This window comes from Odontesthes bonariensis, chromosome 23 (genome assembly GCF_027942865.1).
Source record: "Odontesthes bonariensis isolate fOdoBon6 chromosome 23, fOdoBon6.hap1, whole genome shotgun sequence".
In the NCBI taxonomy this organism is placed as follows: Eukaryota; Metazoa; Chordata; class Actinopteri; order Atheriniformes; family Atherinopsidae; genus Odontesthes; species Odontesthes bonariensis.
The window spans coordinates 10254922-10275990 of NC_134528.1; the positions used below are offsets into that span (position 1 = coordinate 10254922).

Consider the following 21069-nt stretch of genomic DNA (forward strand, 5'->3'; position numbering starts at 1 on the left):
TTGTGGTCAAGTTTTAAAACGAGATGGGATGTACATTCTCATTAATATCCCAAAGCAGATCATTTAATTATGTGACAACTGTATGGTTTCATACGGAAGTCCTACAACAAGTGGTCGGTTACACCTGAATTAGGACTCATTTATTAATGCTATAATCTGATTATAAAGACAAAGTTTGCCACTTTTAGTGATCTGAACATTTACATTAAATATTTAAATAAGACGTGTCAAGGTGCAAATGTGTATAAACAAAGTTACACTTTCTGCATAATTTCCAGGTGACTTTTATGACCTTTTCATTGTTCCAACACACATTTTCAAACTTCAAACCATACAAACTTCAATAGATTTGGTGTATATCACCTTTAAAAATGTTGTATTTTGAGATTTTCATCCGTATTCATAAGAGCTTACATAGGGGGAAATGGACTTCTTGGAGCTTGAAGACATTTCACCTGGCAATACTTCTTATTGCCATTGCTGGTATTTTTTTAAGGAAGAAGAAGGGGGGGGGAAATGTATGTATATATGTATGTATACACACACACACATATGTATATATATATATATATATATATATATATATATATATATATATATATATATATATATATATATATATACATATATGTGTACATATGTATGTATGTGTGTATGTGTATGTATTTTTTCCTTTTCTTTTTTTTTCTTTACTTTATTGCAACTGTACTATGTACACACATTTGATGGAGAACCAATGATGTAAATGGCGGCGGCCTTATTATTTATTAAGAACTGAATGGGGGTGGGAATCTATAAGCTTGTCTTCGTCCCACTCCTTTCCAAGCTTATTTCAATCTAAGTTGTATAAATGTACTTCTAAAATATTACGAACAAGTTCAGTTTGTGTATTGTACAAAAATTGTAATGTACTTAGCCGCTTGTTCTGTATATTATTTTTGCTTGGAATAAACTAAACTAAATTAAACCTCTCATCCTAAAGGCTTCTTCAGTTCTGGACTGAGAATCTTCATCAACATATTTATAGTTGTTTAACAGCTTTATTATCTTTGGTGATGCAACCAAAGAACAAAAAAAAAGAACTGTATAATTCTTTCCAGACCAATGCAAAACTATAGAAAATGCTGAACTTTTGAGGCGTGGCAACTTAAAACTCACACAAAGAACACACGTGGGGGAAAAAAACAAGTGTATCAGGGCTATCAAGTTATTTGCAAAGTAGATGAAAAGACTAGATAAGAATTGAATGCATGAACCTATTTCCCTCCAGTATCACCATATTTCACAGCACCAACTTAAATGGATTGTCCAAAAGTACAAGGTGATAAGTCACTTTCTTAAGGACATCACTTTCAGATCCTGTTCATCTGCTGTAGATAGTTCTTTAGGCCTGACACTTCTTCTTCTGTCCTCCACTTGTCCAGTTTCCTCAAATGTTTTAAGGACACACTGCACACCATGCTGAGATATGCCAAGTTTTCAGCTAACAGCTCTTTGGGAATCACCTTGTTGCTGCAGAAATCCTGTTTTCTGTCTGTCAGACTGTGTTATCCTTGCTGTTTTTCACACATGCAGCTAAAGAAACGGGAACAAATGATGTGTCTCTGTGACAGGCTGCTGGGAACAAAGTGCCTAAAGATCCAGTTTAAAATGGCTTCTTTGCTAAGTTGTCTGTTCTGTGTGGACACAACACTGGTTCATCCCTTGAGTTAGGAGCCTTTCTTCAGAGTTAAGTGGCCAAAACAAAATACTATCCTGGTATAAAATGGTCAGGTACAAGGACTGGGCTGAAAATAAGTGAAAAAGCAACCGATGTCCAAAGAAAAACTTTAAAAGACCTCCATAAAGCCTGGAGAACTGTTGCTCTAGACCACTTTCAAAGATTACAAGAGAGTCTGGCTGCTTGGAGGGAAAATATTGGAAGGTGGGGGATCAAGGGGATTACCGGTGGTCAGACACTTAACAACATTTCTGGATTTTAATGGAAAATCAGTCCAATCTGAACAATAATTATGCATGCAGGTTAGTTATTGCCATGTTTGTGTTCCTCTAAGACTGTGTTCTCCACCATAAAAGCTTTTTATTTTCTGACTCAGTGTTGTGACACGAAGAAACTTGTTTTTAAACAATATGTACAGTCATCTTACTTTGCATCTCTGGGCCGAATGACAACTTCAGGCAGAATAAGAACCCATTTTAATGTGTAGAGAGACACATCAAAGATTTATAATGAGGCCAAGCTTTTCTTTAGGTGCATATTTTCCACATCTCAAAAGAAAGAAACCCCTAGATGTCAGCAAAAAAAGACAATTTATGATGTGTTAACGTCATAACTGCGTGAGAACACTATATTTATCCCTGACATCACGTGAAAAGTGAAAAGCAAAAACATTTCTATGGAAAAAACCCGACAACACACAGCCTGATACTATTGTTTATTCTCACTGCCGCTTGTCTTATTCAGACTCTGATGACTTACAGGCTGATGATCAAATACAGCCACAAGATGGCGCCACATTTCTAAAAATATCTCTCAGTTATGTGCTTCTGTATTTCTCTGGCACTTCAAAGTAAAAACTGCAGCAGTAATAATTACTTTGTGTTGTGATTAAAGAATCATAGCAGATCAACTGGGCTTGGATCTCTCGCTGTTTATCTGGGTAATCGATCAAATGATAGGCTGTTAAAGTAGGTAAATGAGTTTAAAAAATGATTAAATTAAGATTAATCTCCTCCAGGGGGAATCCTGGAGAGAAACTGTCTAAATTTTTTAACTCATTCCTTTTTTCTTCAGTTTCACGTCAATCACTCCTGAGAGTATGTGTCATCTTCCAACGGTGTTGTGCAACTTCCCTGCTGCGTCACTGCGGTTAAGGTGTCGGCTGTGAGTTTTTATTTCGGCGCTTTTGTTTCCAGATGTGCTCCACTGCCGCTGCACAGCTTGGCCTGGGTCACGTTTGCTGTTCCGCAACTCTTAAATCCCACATGAAACGTCGCCGTAGTTTGACTCGACTTCACTCGGATGCTCTTGACCCACTTCACTCACGATCCCATGCCAGTCATCGTTTTTGTGTTTCCATGGCGATGTAAGGAGGTGCAGCGCAATACCATGGCAACAACAGATCTTGTGGAACAAAATTTGAGCTCCTTGTTGTGTCTAAACCTGTGTGTGTGTAGGACAGTTCTGCACAAAACATACTTTAATACTGCTCCAGTCGTGGCCTTTATTTCAGACCTTTGGGAAAACAGTGTATTAAAGTCGCTGCTTTTTCCAGATTTCCCGACTCTGTGGTGGCAAAGATAAAGAGTTAACAGGGTGGAGTCTTTTTCAAACTCGAAATAAATGTCAAAAAACTCAGGTCTGAGGTGGAGTTATGTTTCTCTGCTCATGATTAGCACTCGACGGGGTGGTGGTTCACCACAACGGCGAGAGAAAAACCACTCGTGACAGAATATCTTCAGGTCGACAGATGTTCATAAAGTCTTTTTATGGAACTATCATGAAATTTAAGACCTTAGATTTGTAAACTGGAAACAAGTGCTCCACAATCATCCCATACTGAAAATGATCAATGCTTTTTAAGAGGATTCGGAAGGATGTGGTTGATGGCATTAAGGCCTTGGAGTAGCAACATTATTATCTCGTTAACGCGTAAATTATTTAACGCCGATAAATATTTTATCGCGCATTAACGTAGTTTTTTTTTTTGTTTGTTTTTTATTTTATTATTGTAAAAGTCTGTTGCTCACAGGCTTTTTTATTTTGTAAAAGTCTGTTGCTCACAGGCTTTTATTCTGTAAAAGTCTGTTGCTGTCTGCTGTGAAACCGGAAAAGAAAGTAATCGGCGGATCCACCAAACATGGAGAAGGGTACGGAACTTTTACTCGGCCGTTTTCATTTTAAAGTTCTTCCAGACGGCGGAGTCGACAGAACCAAAGTCATCTGTAAACACTGCCAAGTTGAATTGTCTTCTCAGCGTAGTAGTTCCAGTCTAAAATATCACTTAAAGGCAAAACACACAACTGATAGCAGCAAGTCATTCAAGGAAACAGACAGTGGAGCGAGGCTTCTACATAAAAACTACAGAAAGATGCTGATGTTAAAAGTGTGTTTGCACAACAAATGTTATGGCACTTTTATTCATATGGCAGCACATTTAAAATAAAACTAAATGCTAAAAGCTATACACTACTTTTGGATTAATTTTTGGATTTTGCGAACAAATGCGATTAATCGCGATTAATCAGGGAAATCATGCGATTATAATTAGATTCAAAATTTAAATCGTTGCCCAGCCCTAGAAAATAGGCATCCGAGTTAAATCCTGTTTACAGAGAAAACAACTGAAAAGAAGTTTGTTGTCAGCTGAATGTAAATAAAGGTCAGATAATCCTGTTAGGGTTAGACTCGAGGTCAGGAATGTTTATGAACATACCATAAACAAAGAACATTTTATGGATCTTTTGCTGAATTAATTTGCTTTGCCATTTCAGTAAAAAAAAACGGTTTGTCGCCGGAAAAACAGAAGCTGCTCGCCTTCTTTAGTCATGTCTTATTGACGAGTTTACAATCAGTTCTGTATTAGTGTTTCATTTTAAAGAGGAACGAACAGAAGCAGCCATGATTAAACACAAAGCTGCAGACTACATAAATCTTTTGGGGTGGGGGGGGTTCTGCTATAGAGGTCACAGTGAGCCCCATCTGCTGGAGGGATGTCAGGACTTTACATTGATTTAGCAGCATTTTATTGACAGTTTGCCCTCCTCGTTTTACTTCCTGATGCTGCACGCCGGTTAATTGGATGAACACCACCTGAGTCCTCCTGCAAATCAGCTGTAAGTGACAGGCATGGGAGTAACACAGCAAGCACAAATCTGATTTCAATGCATCTCTGATGTTAGCTGCTATTTAGATGATTAAAAAGCATGAGAGTGGGTGATGCTTTTATTTTCTAAAGCCTGCTCAGTTGTCAGCTGATGTTTTGCAGTCAGCGTTTGGTGATGATATGTAAAAGATAACCTTTGTGAAACTGATAAGATTGCATTAGACAAAATATCTAGAGGACTTATTGTGTGGGTTGGATTCTCATTGCAGCAATGTTGTGTTTTCCGAAGTCCTTACAAATTTCTCCCACCATCTTCCCTTAACCCAAACATTCAAACAAGGTCGAGGAAAAGAGGCCGCTGTGACGGGAGAGCACGAAGCTGAGCTCAACAGAAAACATGTGAGCAAGGTCTACAAAGGACAATGGAAATAGAAAATAAATAAAAGTGTTAAAGCAAATACTTGTTCAGTCTTTTTCTAACTGTGCTGTCATGAACTTTAACCTTTAACATGCTAACTGAGGCCCGTAGAGTCTGAGATGTAGCTCTTGGTTTTTTTACAGTTGCTTCAGACCAGCATTGAATCAAGTAGACTGATTAGCAACACCTGGCTACTATTTACCTTCTTAAAGAAACAAAGTGAAACAAAGGGAGAGAAAATAGGGCCAAGCGATTGTGAGGTCAGACTTTTTCCTGGAGAACCATTTTGTGATGCAAATGTATTACTCTTTTGAACGCATATTGTTTTGAGAAGCAAAATGCTTTATTTTTTAAACCCCAGCCAACTAGCCGGGCTACCTTCATCAACGCCAAAACGAGGCTGGAACTCGGCTCACAGGACGCAGCAGGGGGTAAGAAAATGTTCATAAACGATGTTGCTAATTTGGGATGTCATACAGCTTCATGTCAAAAGAGGCGAACTATCCCTTTAATTCCTATGAAAGCACTACAGTGAGAGTGTAGCTACTTAAAGTAGTTTTTCACACTCACTGCTTCTGCATTTTGGCTTAGTATTTATCAAATATGTTCCGTTTGAGGTCGTCTTTTCTTCATTTCATTATGTCCTGATACGTAAACCTTGGCATTAAAAGTTGGTTTGCTTTCTGTTTCACATGATTCTGCTACGTTTTAGAACCTCAGCAATGCTGCTTTATAATAATTCATTATCCGAAACAGAAAAGATTTCTCACCATAAATACACAAATAAAGAGGCACCTGGCATTGTAAACACTTTCATGATTCACATCTGGCTAAAAAAAAAAGCGTGTTATCTTGTATCTTCAGCAGCAGAAACACCAGAGCAGATTGATTACAGGTTACCATCAACATGGGAGTGGATTAAATGGGCAGATGCATTTATGCAGCAGGCTTTGGGTGCGTGGGTGAACTATGCATTGGGGAATTTTCACTTTTATCTCTTTATGCTTTCAGAATACTACAGTCGAGAGCCAAAATAACATCACGCATCACTTTCTGGCTGGAAACAGAATCTCAGGAAACATCCATCGAGCTTGGACGATAATAGGTCGATGATTCAGAGTTAACTTCACAAAAGCAAAAGGCATTTTAGTCTGAATTATTTTCTTTATTCTCAAAGATCTTTCTTAGATGGAAGCTTCTCCCCAGCAGCAGCCTTTACTGAGTTATCCAGATGGTCTCTACATGTGCTGTACTCTGTCATTTAGAGCTCTCACTCTTTTGTAATGCATATCTGCACGTGGTGCTTTTAGCCCTGAGCTCCTTTCATACCAGAATCGGTGCGTCTCAATCAATCTGAGCTCCTTTTATTCGCAGTGACCACTGCTTGGTCCGGCTTCAGCCAGAAGCTTTTGTAACCCGTCAGTAGAGGGTTATTTGTCTTAAGTCTGAGGATATGTAACAATAGCAGTTTCTATAGGTGGGGGAAAAAACATTTGTGGTTGATATAACCATCTGCCTGATCATTCTAATGCGACCGAAACATTGTCTAAATCCTGGTGCCATGGGATCATAGAATATTTTGAGCTACTGGTTTCACTTTTATCTCTGTGTTTGTTTGTACGCTGTTTTTATTTTTGTGCTTCTGTAAACGTGTGGGTCTGTCCTGGCTGACCACTCTGTGACTCCTCTGGGTGGTCACTCCGAATCCACATTCATTTCACAGATGAGGGAAGAGGTCCTGACCTCAGTCGTGTTTCTTTCAAGGGAGGTCATTAACAGGCGGACGGTCTGCTCGTCTCTGACGTGACTCGTAAATTCAGAGCTCCGCGCGGTCAGCATTTGTCAGACTATGTTTCCTTTGGGCTTAATTAACTTAGCAGATTACTGAAAATAGAAATATAGATGGTTTAAAAGCACAAATTCCTAGGATTGAGACGCTGTTCATTTGCTAAAATACGGACGCCATTATAAACGTTGAAGATTTCTTTATTTGCTTCTTCTAGGGATGCACCGATACCGATACTGGTATCGGATATCGGGCCGATACTATTCTAATATACTCGTACTTGTACTCGTTAAAGTTAAACGATACCATGAACCGATACCAATTTATTGCATGAAGGGCAGTTTGGGCGGTTTGTCATTTTTGTTGTATTTTTTTAGATTGGCGGCTAAGGGGAGATGTCGAGCTAATCAGGAACAGTGTGGTTAGGCTAGTGAGACCGAAACCTGTCTTCCAATTCATTGCATTTTTTTTGTGGTAGAAGTATCGACATCGGTGCTCGGTATCAGCAAGTACTCAGATCCAAGTATCGGTATCGTATCGTTGTGAAAAAAAGTTGTATCGCTGCATCCCTAGCTTCTTCTCTGACGTCTTCACTTTCCTCACATTTGAAATCAGGAGAGAGAAAAGCAGAAACTTCCTAACTTCAGTATTAATTCATTTGTTTTACTTGCTTACATTCAGACTGAGCCTATCCCAGCTGTCCCTAATTAACCATATATGTATGTTTTTGCACTGAGGGGAAGCCAGAGTGTAGTGAGAAAACCAAAGCTGAGATTTGAACCAGGAGGCTTCTTTCTGTGATGCAACGGTGCTAATTACCAAACCACCATATCCTCTTTTCTTAAAGAGAGGGCACCTACATCACTGTTCTGTGTGGACATACCACATAGCTTTGAGTTGAGTTGGATGAGCTGCTCACATCCTCTGAAGGGTGATTCTAAATTAAGCACAGGTGTTAAGATTTAAGATTACTTTATTGTCATGTAGTCACAAGAAATTTATCCTCCGACCCATCCAGGTCGGTACCTGTTGAACATATACATAAACTCATGGAGACAGATGCCATAGACTGGAGCGGTGGGCAGCCAATCACACCATGGGAGTATGGTGCCTTGCTCAAGAGCGACCCCTGCCACCCCTCCAACTGTCAGTCCGCCAACCTTTTTTGAGCAGCAAGAGAGGGAATTGAACCACCAACCCTTCTGTTTATTGGAAAACCCACTCTAACCACTGAGCCTCTAACCACTGGTACTGTTTGTACTGTGTACTGTCGCCCAAAGAACCCGTACTGGAGCGGGCGATAATGGTTCAAAATCCAGCAGGAGGGGTTTGGAGTGGAACTAAAAGAACTATCCAGTGTGGCTCTTGAGAAACTGACCTATATTGTTAGAAAGAGGGCTTCTGAATTTTATGATATTTGGAGGATATTTCTGGAAATGTTTAGGGAGGGAGAATGAGATAATGAAAATTATTTAATTTGTTGTTGGGAGTGCAAGCTGTAACCTACATTTTGAATACTTTTTTTTATTTATTATTTTTATTATTATTTTTATATATATATATGTGTGTATTTACTTATTTATTTTTATTATTTTCATTATTTCATATTCATTACACAGTAATTTGCTGTCTAATTACTGCGGTTTATTGTATCTTTTTTAATCATGTAATTATTATTTTCTTCACTGCCATATGTTTTGGATGTTTAAATTGTTGGACTATCCGGTGTGGGGTTGTCTAAAAACTCCATCACATATTACAAATCCCAATTTTCCCTTCTTTGGCAAAAGACAGAAACATGCTGCATCCCACTCACTTCAGTAGGGCTGGTTGTCCAAAAAAAACAATTCTTATCCATCAACATGTATAATATGCCTTTCATTTTCATGCCTACTCCAGATTTTGACATGAAACCAGGGTGGAGAAACAGACCGAGCCAGAAGCGCCCGCAGTATATAACTGTATATAATATAAAACAGGAGCTGGAACAGGTAATGTTTGGCTTTTTTGTTTTATCTGAAAACATTCCCCCGATGATCAGATCAGTAAACTACATGGAGACATGTCATTTTCAGACACTCCCAGAGGGATACCACAGCAGTAGTGCCCCCTTATTGAATGACGTCTCTTCAGATAAGAGCACATTTTAGGATTTGTTTTTCGGCTGCAGTTCGACTTGTTTCTTCTTCAGTTTTCTCTTTAATGTATTCTTTTTGAAGATGAATGAGCAAACATGGCGCCCCTCCAGCCTTGTTTTCCTCCAGTGATATTAATTATTAACATTATATATCAAGAATGCATTTTTTAGTGAGATAACCCGATAAACCTGACCACCTCCCCCTCCTGCAAACGCTCTTCATTGTTTCATATTTCACTGAAATAAGGTTAAACCTTGACTGAACACCGGTCTGTTTAAGCTTACAGCGATTAGAAGCTCGGGCTCAGAGCCTAACCTGCTGACATCTGGGATAACTGATAACATTCTCCCTCTACTACAAACACTCGTTCTCGCGTTCCACCTCTAACAAGCCTTTCGTCTTACAAGCAGAGTGGCATGTTTCAGGAGAGGATCTCCAATGAGATTTACATCCAGCATGTTTGTGCTTCTCTTACATGGGCCTCTTTGTCAAACTCTGATTAGGTCTGATGTTATTTCAACCACAGAGTGATAATAACCATGCAGGTGTTTTCTCCGGTAATCCATGTTTGGGCTCAAATACTCAGGAAAACAGCGTGAGGCCATAAAGAAGTGAGATGAAACCAACCAGAGTGACTCTGAACACTTATATTTAGGGCTGGGCAATGATTAAAATCTTTAATCTAATTAATCACATGATTTCCCTGATTAATCACATTTTTACGTAAAATCCAAAAATTCAAAAGTAGTGTACAGCTTTTAGCATTTAGTTTTATTTTAAATGTGCTGCCATATGAATGAAAGTGCCATAACATTTGTTGTGCAAACACACTTTTAACATCAGCATCTTTCTGTAGTTTTTATGTAGAAGCCTCGCTCCACTGCCTGTTTCCTTGAATGACTTGCTGCTATCAGTTGTGTGTTTTGCCTTTAAGTGATATTTTAGACTGGAACTACTACGCTGAGAAGACAATTCAACTTGGCAGTGTTTACAGATGACTTTGGTTCTGTCGACTCCACCGTCTGGAAGAACTTTCAAATAAAAATGGCCGAGTAAAAGTTCCGTACCCTTCTCCATGTTTGGTGGATCCGCCGATTACTTTCTTTTCCGGTTCCACAGCAGACAGCAACAGACTTTTACAATAATAAAATAAATGGCTATAGAGGCTATAGTCCTCGCTGCAGCTGGCCCCGGTTCAAGTCCCGCATCACACATCCCTGTGCTGCATGTCGTTCCCCCTCTCTCTGCCCCCTGCTTCCTGTCTCTCTGAAATCTCCTATCCAATAAAGGCACAAAAGCTAAAAAAAAATGGGGTTTTTTTGTTGTTTTTTTAATTAAAAACAATTTAATTTATAAAACCTGCACAATAAAATAATTATCACGTTAAATAATTAACGAGTTGACGCGATAATGACGAGTTAACTCGCCCAGTCCTACTTATATTATACATTAAAACTATATAAAGTGGCCAGACCGCCAGACCGCTTTAATTTGTAATGTCATGAAAGTGTTAAACCATCATGAAACTGTTGAACTGTCAGGGTCTGTTTGACTCCCTGAAGAAGGCTTGTTCACCAAAATATGTCAGAATTGTGTAGGTCATGCTTAGAGTCGGGTTTCCATTCTCATCTTCCCTCTGATCGCCTCCTCCTATCCGCATTACCTGTTGATAAATCGGAACAATCGAATGGCATTTTCTTGTCGTCATTTACTGTCTGTGCAGTTGTGTTTGTGTCACTTACCACCACAGAAAGATGAATGTCAATCTTCACCTGTAGAGCAGCTCTCTGTGCATCAGTAAAATGACAGCAAAGAATAATATGCAACACATCAAAGGGATTTAGGCTGATCTGGAGCCATGTAGACTGGTGGTTTCAGCCTGTACTTCCCCTGCACACTGAATCAAGGAGGCCTCCGAGGACAAAGCAACTACTATTGACAGAGAGTCACAGAAAAGTAGAACTAATGCTTGGGAAAATTCTCCTTGATTAGCCACAGTTTTTCAGGGATAATGACTTACTGACAGAAGATACCAAAGTAGATCCCTTTGGGAATGCAGCTCTGCTAAGGACATAAAAAGATTGCGAAGACATTATAGAGGAAGAGTTACCCAGCGGAGATAGCTTTCGGTCGTTCAGTTGGGCAAACCACCAACATTCAAAAGTAACCCATGGACCCCCAAACTTTTCCTCAACATGATCCAGGACCTGTGTTCCAGATAATAACCACCCTATGACCCCTTTTGTCTTACGGTTACTGTGCACAGATGAAAGAACTAAATTATGCCCGCGACTGCCAAGAAACAAAGCATACTACACAGTATCTCACTGTATGAAATTATTCCAAGCCAGCAGAGTTTTTAAAATTAGTAAGAGAGGCAGAGCCTTCAGCTATCAGGCTCCTCTCTTGTGGAACCAGCTCCCAGTTTCGGTTTGGCAGGCAGATACCCTCTCTGCTCTTAAAACCGGGCTCAAAACATTTCTATTTTTAACCAAGTTATGGTTTGTGCTGGCTCAAATGACCCTGAAACACCCCTCCGTTATGCTGCCAGAAGCACAGGTTATATAAGCATGCCACCCCTGGCTGACATTAACATCAGGAAGAGCGCCTCTCTGCTGTAGTTGGGGCTTTGCTCATCCTTCTGTGTGTACTGTTATTGTTATGCAGGCATCTCTGTTTCTGCATGTTTCTGCTCTCAAGTTACCGCCCTGACCAGTCTGACAAGTATTTATTGCTACATTGTTATCTCCATGTCCTGCTCTTTTCTCTTTGCTGTGCATTCCTTCACCTAAACCAGTCGAGGCCCCTAAACCTTTCTCTATCTGAGGTTTTTTGTCTGTCAAAAAGAAGTGTTCTCTCGGGGTTAATTCAGGGCCTGTGACTCCAGAGCCCTAACATGGCCGTCACCCAGACCTCTGGTGAAAATGTTTACTTACTATCATGTGACAAAAGTGTGCTGGAGGTAAGACGAAGGTCTGTTTTTTTTTTTTTATGCATGTCAGGAACAGATAAAAGCTACAAACTGGTTAAAAGGAGCTTAAACCTGCTGTGTGACTGACGGCCAGGCTGTGATTACAAGTCTTTTCGACAATGCCCATTCATTCAGCTCTATCTTTAGACCCAAAATTTTACTAAGCTGCACTGAGTTGGCAAGAAACATTGACACGTGGCCGAAGGGAAGTAGATCAACTTGGTTGCCTCGGTCAGTGATGTAATACCTGAATAACTTACAACTCAGAACTCCCATTTAGAACGACAGAATTTACTCAGAAAAGAACTATAAGGCAGAGGAATACTCTCACTTTCTTGTGTTTAGGCTTCCTCACAGATATAGGGGATATAACCACGATTTCTGGTGGATGCATGAAATGTGTTACAAGCTATACCTGCATTGACAGGAGCATGTAAAGTAGTCGGGTTCATATAACATCTGTAACTCAGACCCGCCTACTTCTACTGCTGCGTAGTGTTGCCCGAAGTCTCACCCTTACACCCCCCACTTCTGTGTCATTCTGAGGAGAGCTGAAATGGATTTGTCTTGTTTTCCAGATAACACCGGGCTGACCAAACCATTTTAACTTTTCCTAATTCCTAATTTGCCTAATCCTAACTAAACCCCAAATAAAAATAAGAGCGGTGCCATGCCCTCCATCCCCCGACTTTGTATTTATTGGGTCTTTAAATTCAAATCAACAAGTAAAGACATGCATTCATTCATTCGTCCAACATGAGTAATCAGCTGATTGACTTAATGTTGGCATTGTCTCTATGGTACCAGCCCACAATTTCAACATAGTAACCTATGTGTCACCACCATGAAAGACATTGCAAGACAGGTTTGCTCTCACTTGGCACATTTGTGTGAAACCAGCTTCTCATCCTGTCATAGAAAACAAGTCAACTGGTGCGAAAAGAGAAACTTCTAACACCTCTAACACAGGCAACTAAAGCTTTTGAGTTAGGTTTAGTCTGAAGTTTAAATGTTTTGCAAAGTATTGTTGACCCGATTCTTTCATTGGAAGCCTGAGAACAAACTGGAGAAATCTTTAGTTCTCACAGGGCCTGATCTCTGGAAATAGTTCGTATTTATCTTCTTCACATTTATCTTACAGAGACCGAGTATAATTGGCCAGTTACCAGCGACAGGCCGACCACTGTTCAACGTGTGTGTGCATCTAATGTAACAGGCCTATCTGACAAGATAGAGAGGCTTCATCTGTCCCTGTTATTCACTCCAGTTCTAACCAGTTATGCTTATCTTACAGCCTTGGGCCATTCAGGGACATACATTGTGTAGTATGAATAGGGAACATCGGCTTATTAGAAAATTACAGAATATGAATTCATCATGTCTAAGAACAAAGCCAATTATGACAGTATAAATAAATAAAGAGTAATATAACATACAAACAGACAAGTGTTAAAATGGTAAAAAAAAAAAAAGGCTTCACATGGCAAATAAAAAAGAGATTTCACAAATAGAGATATTTAATTACCAATGTGTTCCAGTCCAAATACATTAATGATACAAAAAGCTTCTGATCCCTGTGATTGTGCAGTTATTTGATGTCCCTTTTTTTTAAACAACATTCAGACATTAAAGTCGCATGTATACAAGGTTCTTCCCATATTGATCTTTATTCTTGCAGTTTGTAAACGATATGAATATTTACCATTATGTACACAAGTGGAACATCAAAAGAAAGAAAAATGAAGGCTCACTTATCCGCGAGGACATGAGGTTTTTCTTCCTTTGTTAAAAATCAGTGTTTACAATAAAAAGGAAAATGTCTCAGAACTCAACAAAGTGCTTGGAGGAGCAATCAAACTCACTTGTTTGTTTCTTCTCAATTGTTCCTCATGTCCTCATGTGGCAGAACGAAATACCGACTCAAAGATGCATGCCAACACCAACTCTACTTGACCTGCAGGAGTTCTGAGTAAGGTCTGTTTTTGATTAATGGATTTGCATGTCTGTAAAAAGGATTGGTGACCCGTGCCTCTCGCCCAATGACAGCTGGGATAAGCTCCAGCCCCCACATCCATATCTGAAGTTGATGCCATGAAGTTGTAGCAAAATATTCACTGATATGGTTATCAGTCTGCTGTGACAGCCCTCTCTGCATGGTGGGTGTTTATGGACAGAACTGAAGCACAGCAGAGTGGGAGGAGGAGGGACCTACGAGTAGAAATTGATAGTATTTCAAGTGAAGTCAACACAACATTGAAGCACAAACAAAATGAAACAAAACTTTGTTTTGTGATTGTTTCACAGCATTTAACTTATAAAGCAAAATTATAGAGCTTACAGCTCAGCACAACACTTTGGGAAGGTGCCACACTGCCAGACTGTGCGACCACACCTCTCCCAGTGCTCCATCTGTAGCTCTGAATCACATCTCAGAGGAGAGATGAGGAACATTTTTACCTTATTATTTTGATTCAATTCCACAGAAGTTTAAACAAAGATGGAAGCTAAGACCAACACGTTCTAATGGACTTTTGAAAAGTGTCTCTTAAAAGGAATTAATCACAGTTTTGGTCAAAATGCAGTCTTTGAGGATTGTCCAAGGAGTGTGGTTGTTTTTCTGAAGGTTCACTTTATTTTATCAGCAGTTTACAGCAGGAAATGCTGATAAGACATTATGTCAGAGAGGAAATTAGGACGGTACTTTTAAGCTCTTTTGGAGGTGTTCACATCAATCCATCCATTTTCCTCCATTTATGAGTCAGCTTGCAGGGGCAACAGGTCCAGGAAGGACATCCAGACATCCCCCACCCCAGCAACACTCCAGATCCTCCTGGGAATCCCAAGGTATTTCCAGGCAATTATGGATATATAATCCCTCAAGCGAGTTCTGGGTCTGACCCGGGGCCTCCTCCCAATTGAATGTGCCTGAAAAACCTCCAAAGGGAGACGTTCAGGAGACATCCAGATGCCCCAACCATCGCAGCCGACTCCTTTCAATGCAGAGGAGCATCAGCTTCACTCCAAGCTCCCCCCAGATGTACAAGCTCCTGACTTAATCTGTAAGGCTGAGCCCAGCCACCTTCTGAAGGAAACCTTATTTCATCTACTAGTATCCGCGATCTCATTCTTTCGATCACTACCCAAAATTTCATGACCTTTCGGCTCAGCTCCCCCTTCACCACAACAGACCGGGGCAGCGTCCTCATTACTGCTGATGAAGCCACAATCTGTCTGTCCATCTATTGCTCCAACTTGCCATCGCTCGCGAACAAGATCCCGAGATTCTTAAACTCCTATGCTTGGGGCTAAAGGCTGATTTATGGTCGCCTACGGAGATCCCTCTCCGTTGACATCCGTCAACTGAGACCCTCCCGGAGACGCTCTCCATCGCTTGCGTGCGTCGGCCAACATTCCTGTCTATCCGTCGAGGAGACGGAGACCGCAAGGGTTGTGATTGGTCGGCTAACAACATAATTTCCGGAATCACTTTCCCGGTTTAGCTCCTTCCTCTCAGAACAACAACACCGCCATTTTTAAAAGAGTTTACAGTGTGCCGGTCAACATTTGGTCAAAATTATTTGCATTTCAACATCAACAAGCTCCAACTCCAACAACAGTCTTTCTCTCTCGGTCGCCATCGTTCACTGTGAGGAGTGGAACGGAGCCGGAAGGTGAACAATCAATCAACGACTTTCACGATAGACGTCGCGAGATTGGGTCGTTTAACGTAGCGACGCCTACTGATCGGGAGGTGAACTGCCTTGCGTATCCGACATCCCGACGGAGAACTTCGAAAAGTTTAATAGCCTCTCCGTGACCACGGACACGTATTGGCGGATAGCGACGGAGAAGCATACTGAGGCCTTAAACCTTAAACCATCCCTGACCCAGAGGGAGCATTCCATCTTTTTTTCGAGTTGAGAACCATTCTCCTCAAATTTGGATGGGGTTGACTTTCTGCTCAGCTGCGGACTGTACATTGGAGGTCATGGCATCAAGCAGCCAACCGAGCTACGTCATCCACTAAAAGCAGAGATGCAACCCTGATGCTACCAAACCAAATGCTCCGCTTTCCTCGACTACACCTCCAGATTCTGTCCATGAACGCCACAAACAGGATAGGAGCCCTGATAGAGCTCAGCTTTGTGCTGAGGATGCAGACTCAGATCTTGTTTTGGTTATTCAGGGACTGAATCACCAAATATCTCATACTTCAGTGCTTTTTAAGTTAAATAAGTAACTGGTCATGCAAGGTTAATATCTGGCATGACTCATAAACTTTCCATGCTTTGTTCAATAGAATGAGCAACACCACAGATTTTCCATAGTACCAGATATTAAATCCCCAGATATTTATTTGGGACAACTTTATTAGACCGAGCCAGCACATTTCTGTAATTGTTTGCCGATAATATGGTAAATTATCCCAAATGTTGGGTTACCTGTGAGGTGGTTTTACTTTTTCTGTTGCACAAGAGCTTCTGGAACACTTTCAGGCCCTTGCTTTCCGTCCTTCTGCATGTGTATGTGTGAGTGTGTGTAACCTTGACAGAGAATGCTAAGCTTTGCTGAGTGCCTGCAAGCACTGCGCTATCTTTAGCTTTTTGTTGAAGCTTTTACCACTGGCCTCCTCCCACTCCTCCTCCCTCCTCTTCCTCCACAGCCTACTCACTGTTGGCTGCACATGCAAACATGCACACTTATGCATGCTTGCACACAACCATCAAACTCATGCACACTCACTAACTTGCACACAGTCTAACTGTTACCGGGCAGATTAGAGGAAGCAGCCTACTTCTGGGATGAAAGCATGAAACTGATGTTTGTTTTTCAGAGCAGAGTGAAAAGACTGATTCTTTCTCCCCGAGCTCCACTGATTCCAGCCTGAAGGCAAGTTAGAAACGGGGGGGGGGGGGGGGTTTGCTGGCCCCAAAAATGTATTAAATTCAGGAAGTAGTGCGCTCTCGGATTATAAAAAATAAATTAAGAATATTGTTCACCAGTGTAATGCTCCAGCACCTCTGTTTCTCTGACAGTGTATTTAAATGGCACATTATGCACATGAGCTATTATGCTAATAGTGTGGAATGCATTCTGACTGTTGATGCTTATATCAGAAACTGCCTTTCAAATAGCTTGTGAATTTATTTTCAATGTTTACGCTTAAAGGGATAGTTTGCCTCTTTTGACATGAAGCCGTATGACATCCCATATTAGCAATATCATTTATGAACATTTTCTTACCCCCTGCTGCGTCCTGTGAGCCGAGTTCCAGCCGAGTTTTGGCGTTGACGAAGGTTGTCCGGCTAGTTGGCTGGGGCCACAAAAATAAAGTGTTTTGCTTCTCAAAACAAAATTTATTCAAAAGAGTAATACATTTGCAAAATCGTTCATCCAGAAAAAGTCAGACCTCACAATCGCTTGGCCCTATTTTCCATCCCTTCGTATCAGTACCTACTACTAGCCGGACTACCTTCGTCAACGCCAAAACGAGGCTGGAACTCGGCTCACAGGACGCAGCAGGGGGTAAGTCAAATTTAATAAATGATATTGCTAATATGGGATGTCATACAGCTTCATGTCAAAAGAGGCGAACTATCCCTTTAATATACAGAAGCACCACTGCTTTGTAAGTAATCATGATGGAAGAATAAGTAACCATATGTAGCAAATGAACATGTTACATAGTCTTAATGTTTTGCTAATCTAACCATTTAGAAATATAGTCATGGCTAGTCATGCTAACCAGGTTAACTGCTGGCATATGGAGGCTACTGTGAGGGCAGTCATGGTGACATGGCCAAATGAATGCAACCAGTGGCGTTTGTCCTGATGAACCAGTTCCCACGAGGCTTTGCTGTTTGTACACATGTTTAATCTCTTCCTAAGTATTTTAACTCTTAAGACACATGTTAGTAGGTTAAACCTGTAGGCTATGCACACACTCAAAGTTGACATAAAATAAAACCTTTAACTTTAAGGTCTCTCCTGCTGCTTCAAAGTGGTCAAAGAAAACCGACCACACACACGGAGAGTCGTGCAATAACACTGCAATGTCTCTGTCTACAACACTTCAACTCTTTAATTGTTTTCACGCTAGATTTTTCTGACAGAAGCAAATTCAATCAGATGGAGGACTGTGGATTTGGTGTTTTAAATGAGAAACTAAACTAACAAAGAGTGTGGTGTCGTCATGCTTCGATCTAAAGAGCTTTCAGAAAAATCCTGAGTATGTTTACAAGTGAAACAACAGGTTTAAAAAGTTATTTAAAGTATTTGAATTCAGCCATTCCACTCCAAAGAAAGAAGATCGAAACAGGGCGTGAATTTCAAACTGCTGCCCATTTGTTCAGGCCTGGCCACCCCAATGAATTCAGCCCATGGACAGACTGTTTGATGCTGAAGCAAAGAAGTCTCCAAGATGCTCAAAGTATCCTTACAGTGTCTACAAATAACTAATAAGTGCTGCCTCTACCATCAGAAAGAGATTGCAGCAATTCACTTACATGGAAATAATGCAAAAAAAAACATCCAGGGAAGGCCGTTTGACCACAGTTAAAGTCATTCCAACTCCCGAGCACGGTGGTGAAAGTGTTATGGTTTGGGGTTGCTTCACCGTCTCAGGGACTGGGCAGCTAACAATCAATAAAAGCAGGTCCAGTGCTGGTTTGTCGCCATTTACCATTTCAATACCACCAGTTGCATTTCTGAACGCTGACCATGGAGCAGCTTTAACAACTGTTGTTTGCAACTTTATGGATAAACAGGGTTTAGAGCTACATTTTCTCATTGTTTAAACAGTACCACGAGGTCCAAAGAGATCCTTTCATGGTGATGTACTTGCTCCTTTAGTAGATTTTTTTCTCTGCAGCTCTGCTCTTAATACCTTGATTCCACAAACATGCATGTTTGTGTGCAAGTTGATTGAGTGAGTGGTTAAAATATGGATTTTGCATCATATCACATCGTGTATAATGATAATGTGAGACCATCTGTCAAAAAGCTTAAGTTGAACAAGAGGTGGACATCTTAACGGTCCTCAAATATGGTGGAAATTGACCTAAAAAGCAGAAATTAAAGATTAAGTTAAAGCTGAATCCCATTGAAACACACGAGAGAAGATGAGCAGGAAACCATTTCAATGAAATGAGAACAAAAGAAAAGTTGTGATACGATTTGTGGGAGGATTTGCTCTCTGAAGGTGAATTAATGGGGGTTTATGTAGAACTTTTATGTGTTGTCATACTGAACGTGCACTTATATTCAGCAGAGCAGGTATATCTCCTCCTCCCAGAGGTTGGAAATCACCTGGGAGCACATCCATGCATTTTAACATCCCTTCAATTACGTTGCCTAATAATAGTCCTTTTACAGCACAGAACGGGCGGTATTGGTGTCAGTGTGCACCTGTAATTGTGTCCTCCTCCCCCTCTTTTCCATTTTTCTGCAGTGCAGAGTCTGAAACTGTCAGGTGTGCACGAACCTCGTGTCATCACCGCGTGCCATCTCTTCCCTGCGCAGACCGGGCGTCACACTGGGGGGAATACGATGTTTTTTCTGTCATTCACCCTCTGAACTGTGAGCTGTGCTGCAGCTGACACGTATGAGAAAGTACTGCTTCTGCCTCCCTTTGCCCTCAGAGACAGAAAATCTGTTGGCACTGAAGTAACTCTGCTTATTCCACTTCTTCTTGGATATCCAGTGGATTTTCCCCGCTAACCTCTTGGTGTTTTTCGTGCAGCTGTTATTTTTCTAAGACCCAGCATGTGCGCTTTAACACAGATAAAACGCAGCTGGTGAATAATGAATGGAATAGCAAATTGTGGTCTCTGCTGGTTTTAGTACATCCCAGTAAAAAGATGAACGAAACGCCGCAGTCTCAGATCCTCCGAGTTCCCCTAAAATTGAAGTGTGCCCTCCACAGAATGACAGGGTATTTAGTCGCATTCATGTTGCCTGAGGCCATTTGTTTTAAATATGTCACACTCTCCAACTCTCCATTCAGGTTTAATAAGTTCCAAATGAAAGAGGGCCAATGAAAGCTCCTCTGTATGGTTACAGATCATTGGATACTCCATGGAGGGCGATTTAAACGGGCACCATGGGACATATTTCAAATAGTGGTCACACAATGGTTTTCCATTTGCTTTCCTCCTCCTCTTGTAGTAATTGAGTTGGGGGTGTTTCAGGGAATAGACAAAAGGAAGCACGACGGTTATGTGCCTCTCTTCTCTTGATGTTTTTCAGGTGGTTAGTTTAGTGCATCGTGATCTCAATGTAAAACAAAGCTTTAAACTAAATTCTCAGGATTTCACCTCATTACACCACAAGAGAGAAAAATCAAATGAAAGAAAGATTGTGAAACCTGAGAGGTTTTTTTTTTTACGGTCTTTCATCAAAGGTGTTCGGCTCACATTGAGCAGGAAAAGAAATAAATATGAAAGCCGTTTGATGCCGAGTTCTTCAAGATAACGTATTCTATCCTCACAAGTTGCTGACTTAAAGAAATCGTTGGTATACATGAATAAATGCACTATTTATGGTGTTTAGTGGTCTGAGAAGCGAATCTTCTCTCCTTCTTCTGCTATCGAATACATATAATAATCATTGTATTTTTTCCCTAAAAAATACAAAGATAAAACGCAAACATGGAGAAGAAACATGGAGAACAAACCTGGAGAAGGGTACGGAACTTTTACTCGGCCGTTTTCATTTTAAAGTTCTTCCAGACGGCGGAGTCGACAGAACCAAAGTCATCTGTAAACACTGCCAAGTTGAATTGTCTTCTCAGCGTAGTAGTTCCAGTCTAAAATATCACTTAAAGGCAAAACACACAACTGATAGCAGCAAGTCATTCAAGGAAACAGACAGTGGAGCGAGGCTTCTACATAAAAACTACAGAAAGATGCTGATGTTAAAAGTGTGTTTGC

The 21069-nt window shown here is 40.6% G+C and overlaps 1 protein-coding gene across 1 annotated transcript in view; it reads right to left on the reverse strand.

The window, feature by feature from the left end:
* The window catches only part of dusp3a (dual specificity phosphatase 3a), a 41640-nt gene extending 27382 nt beyond the window's left edge, over nt 1-14258 (reverse strand). The window contains exon 1 of the mRNA XM_075457371.1: nt 14002-14258. The gene's annotated coding sequence lies outside the window, so the exon portion shown is untranslated. The remainder of the gene's footprint in view (nt 1-14001) is intronic.
* Nucleotides 14259-21069: the final 6811 nt, after the last annotated feature.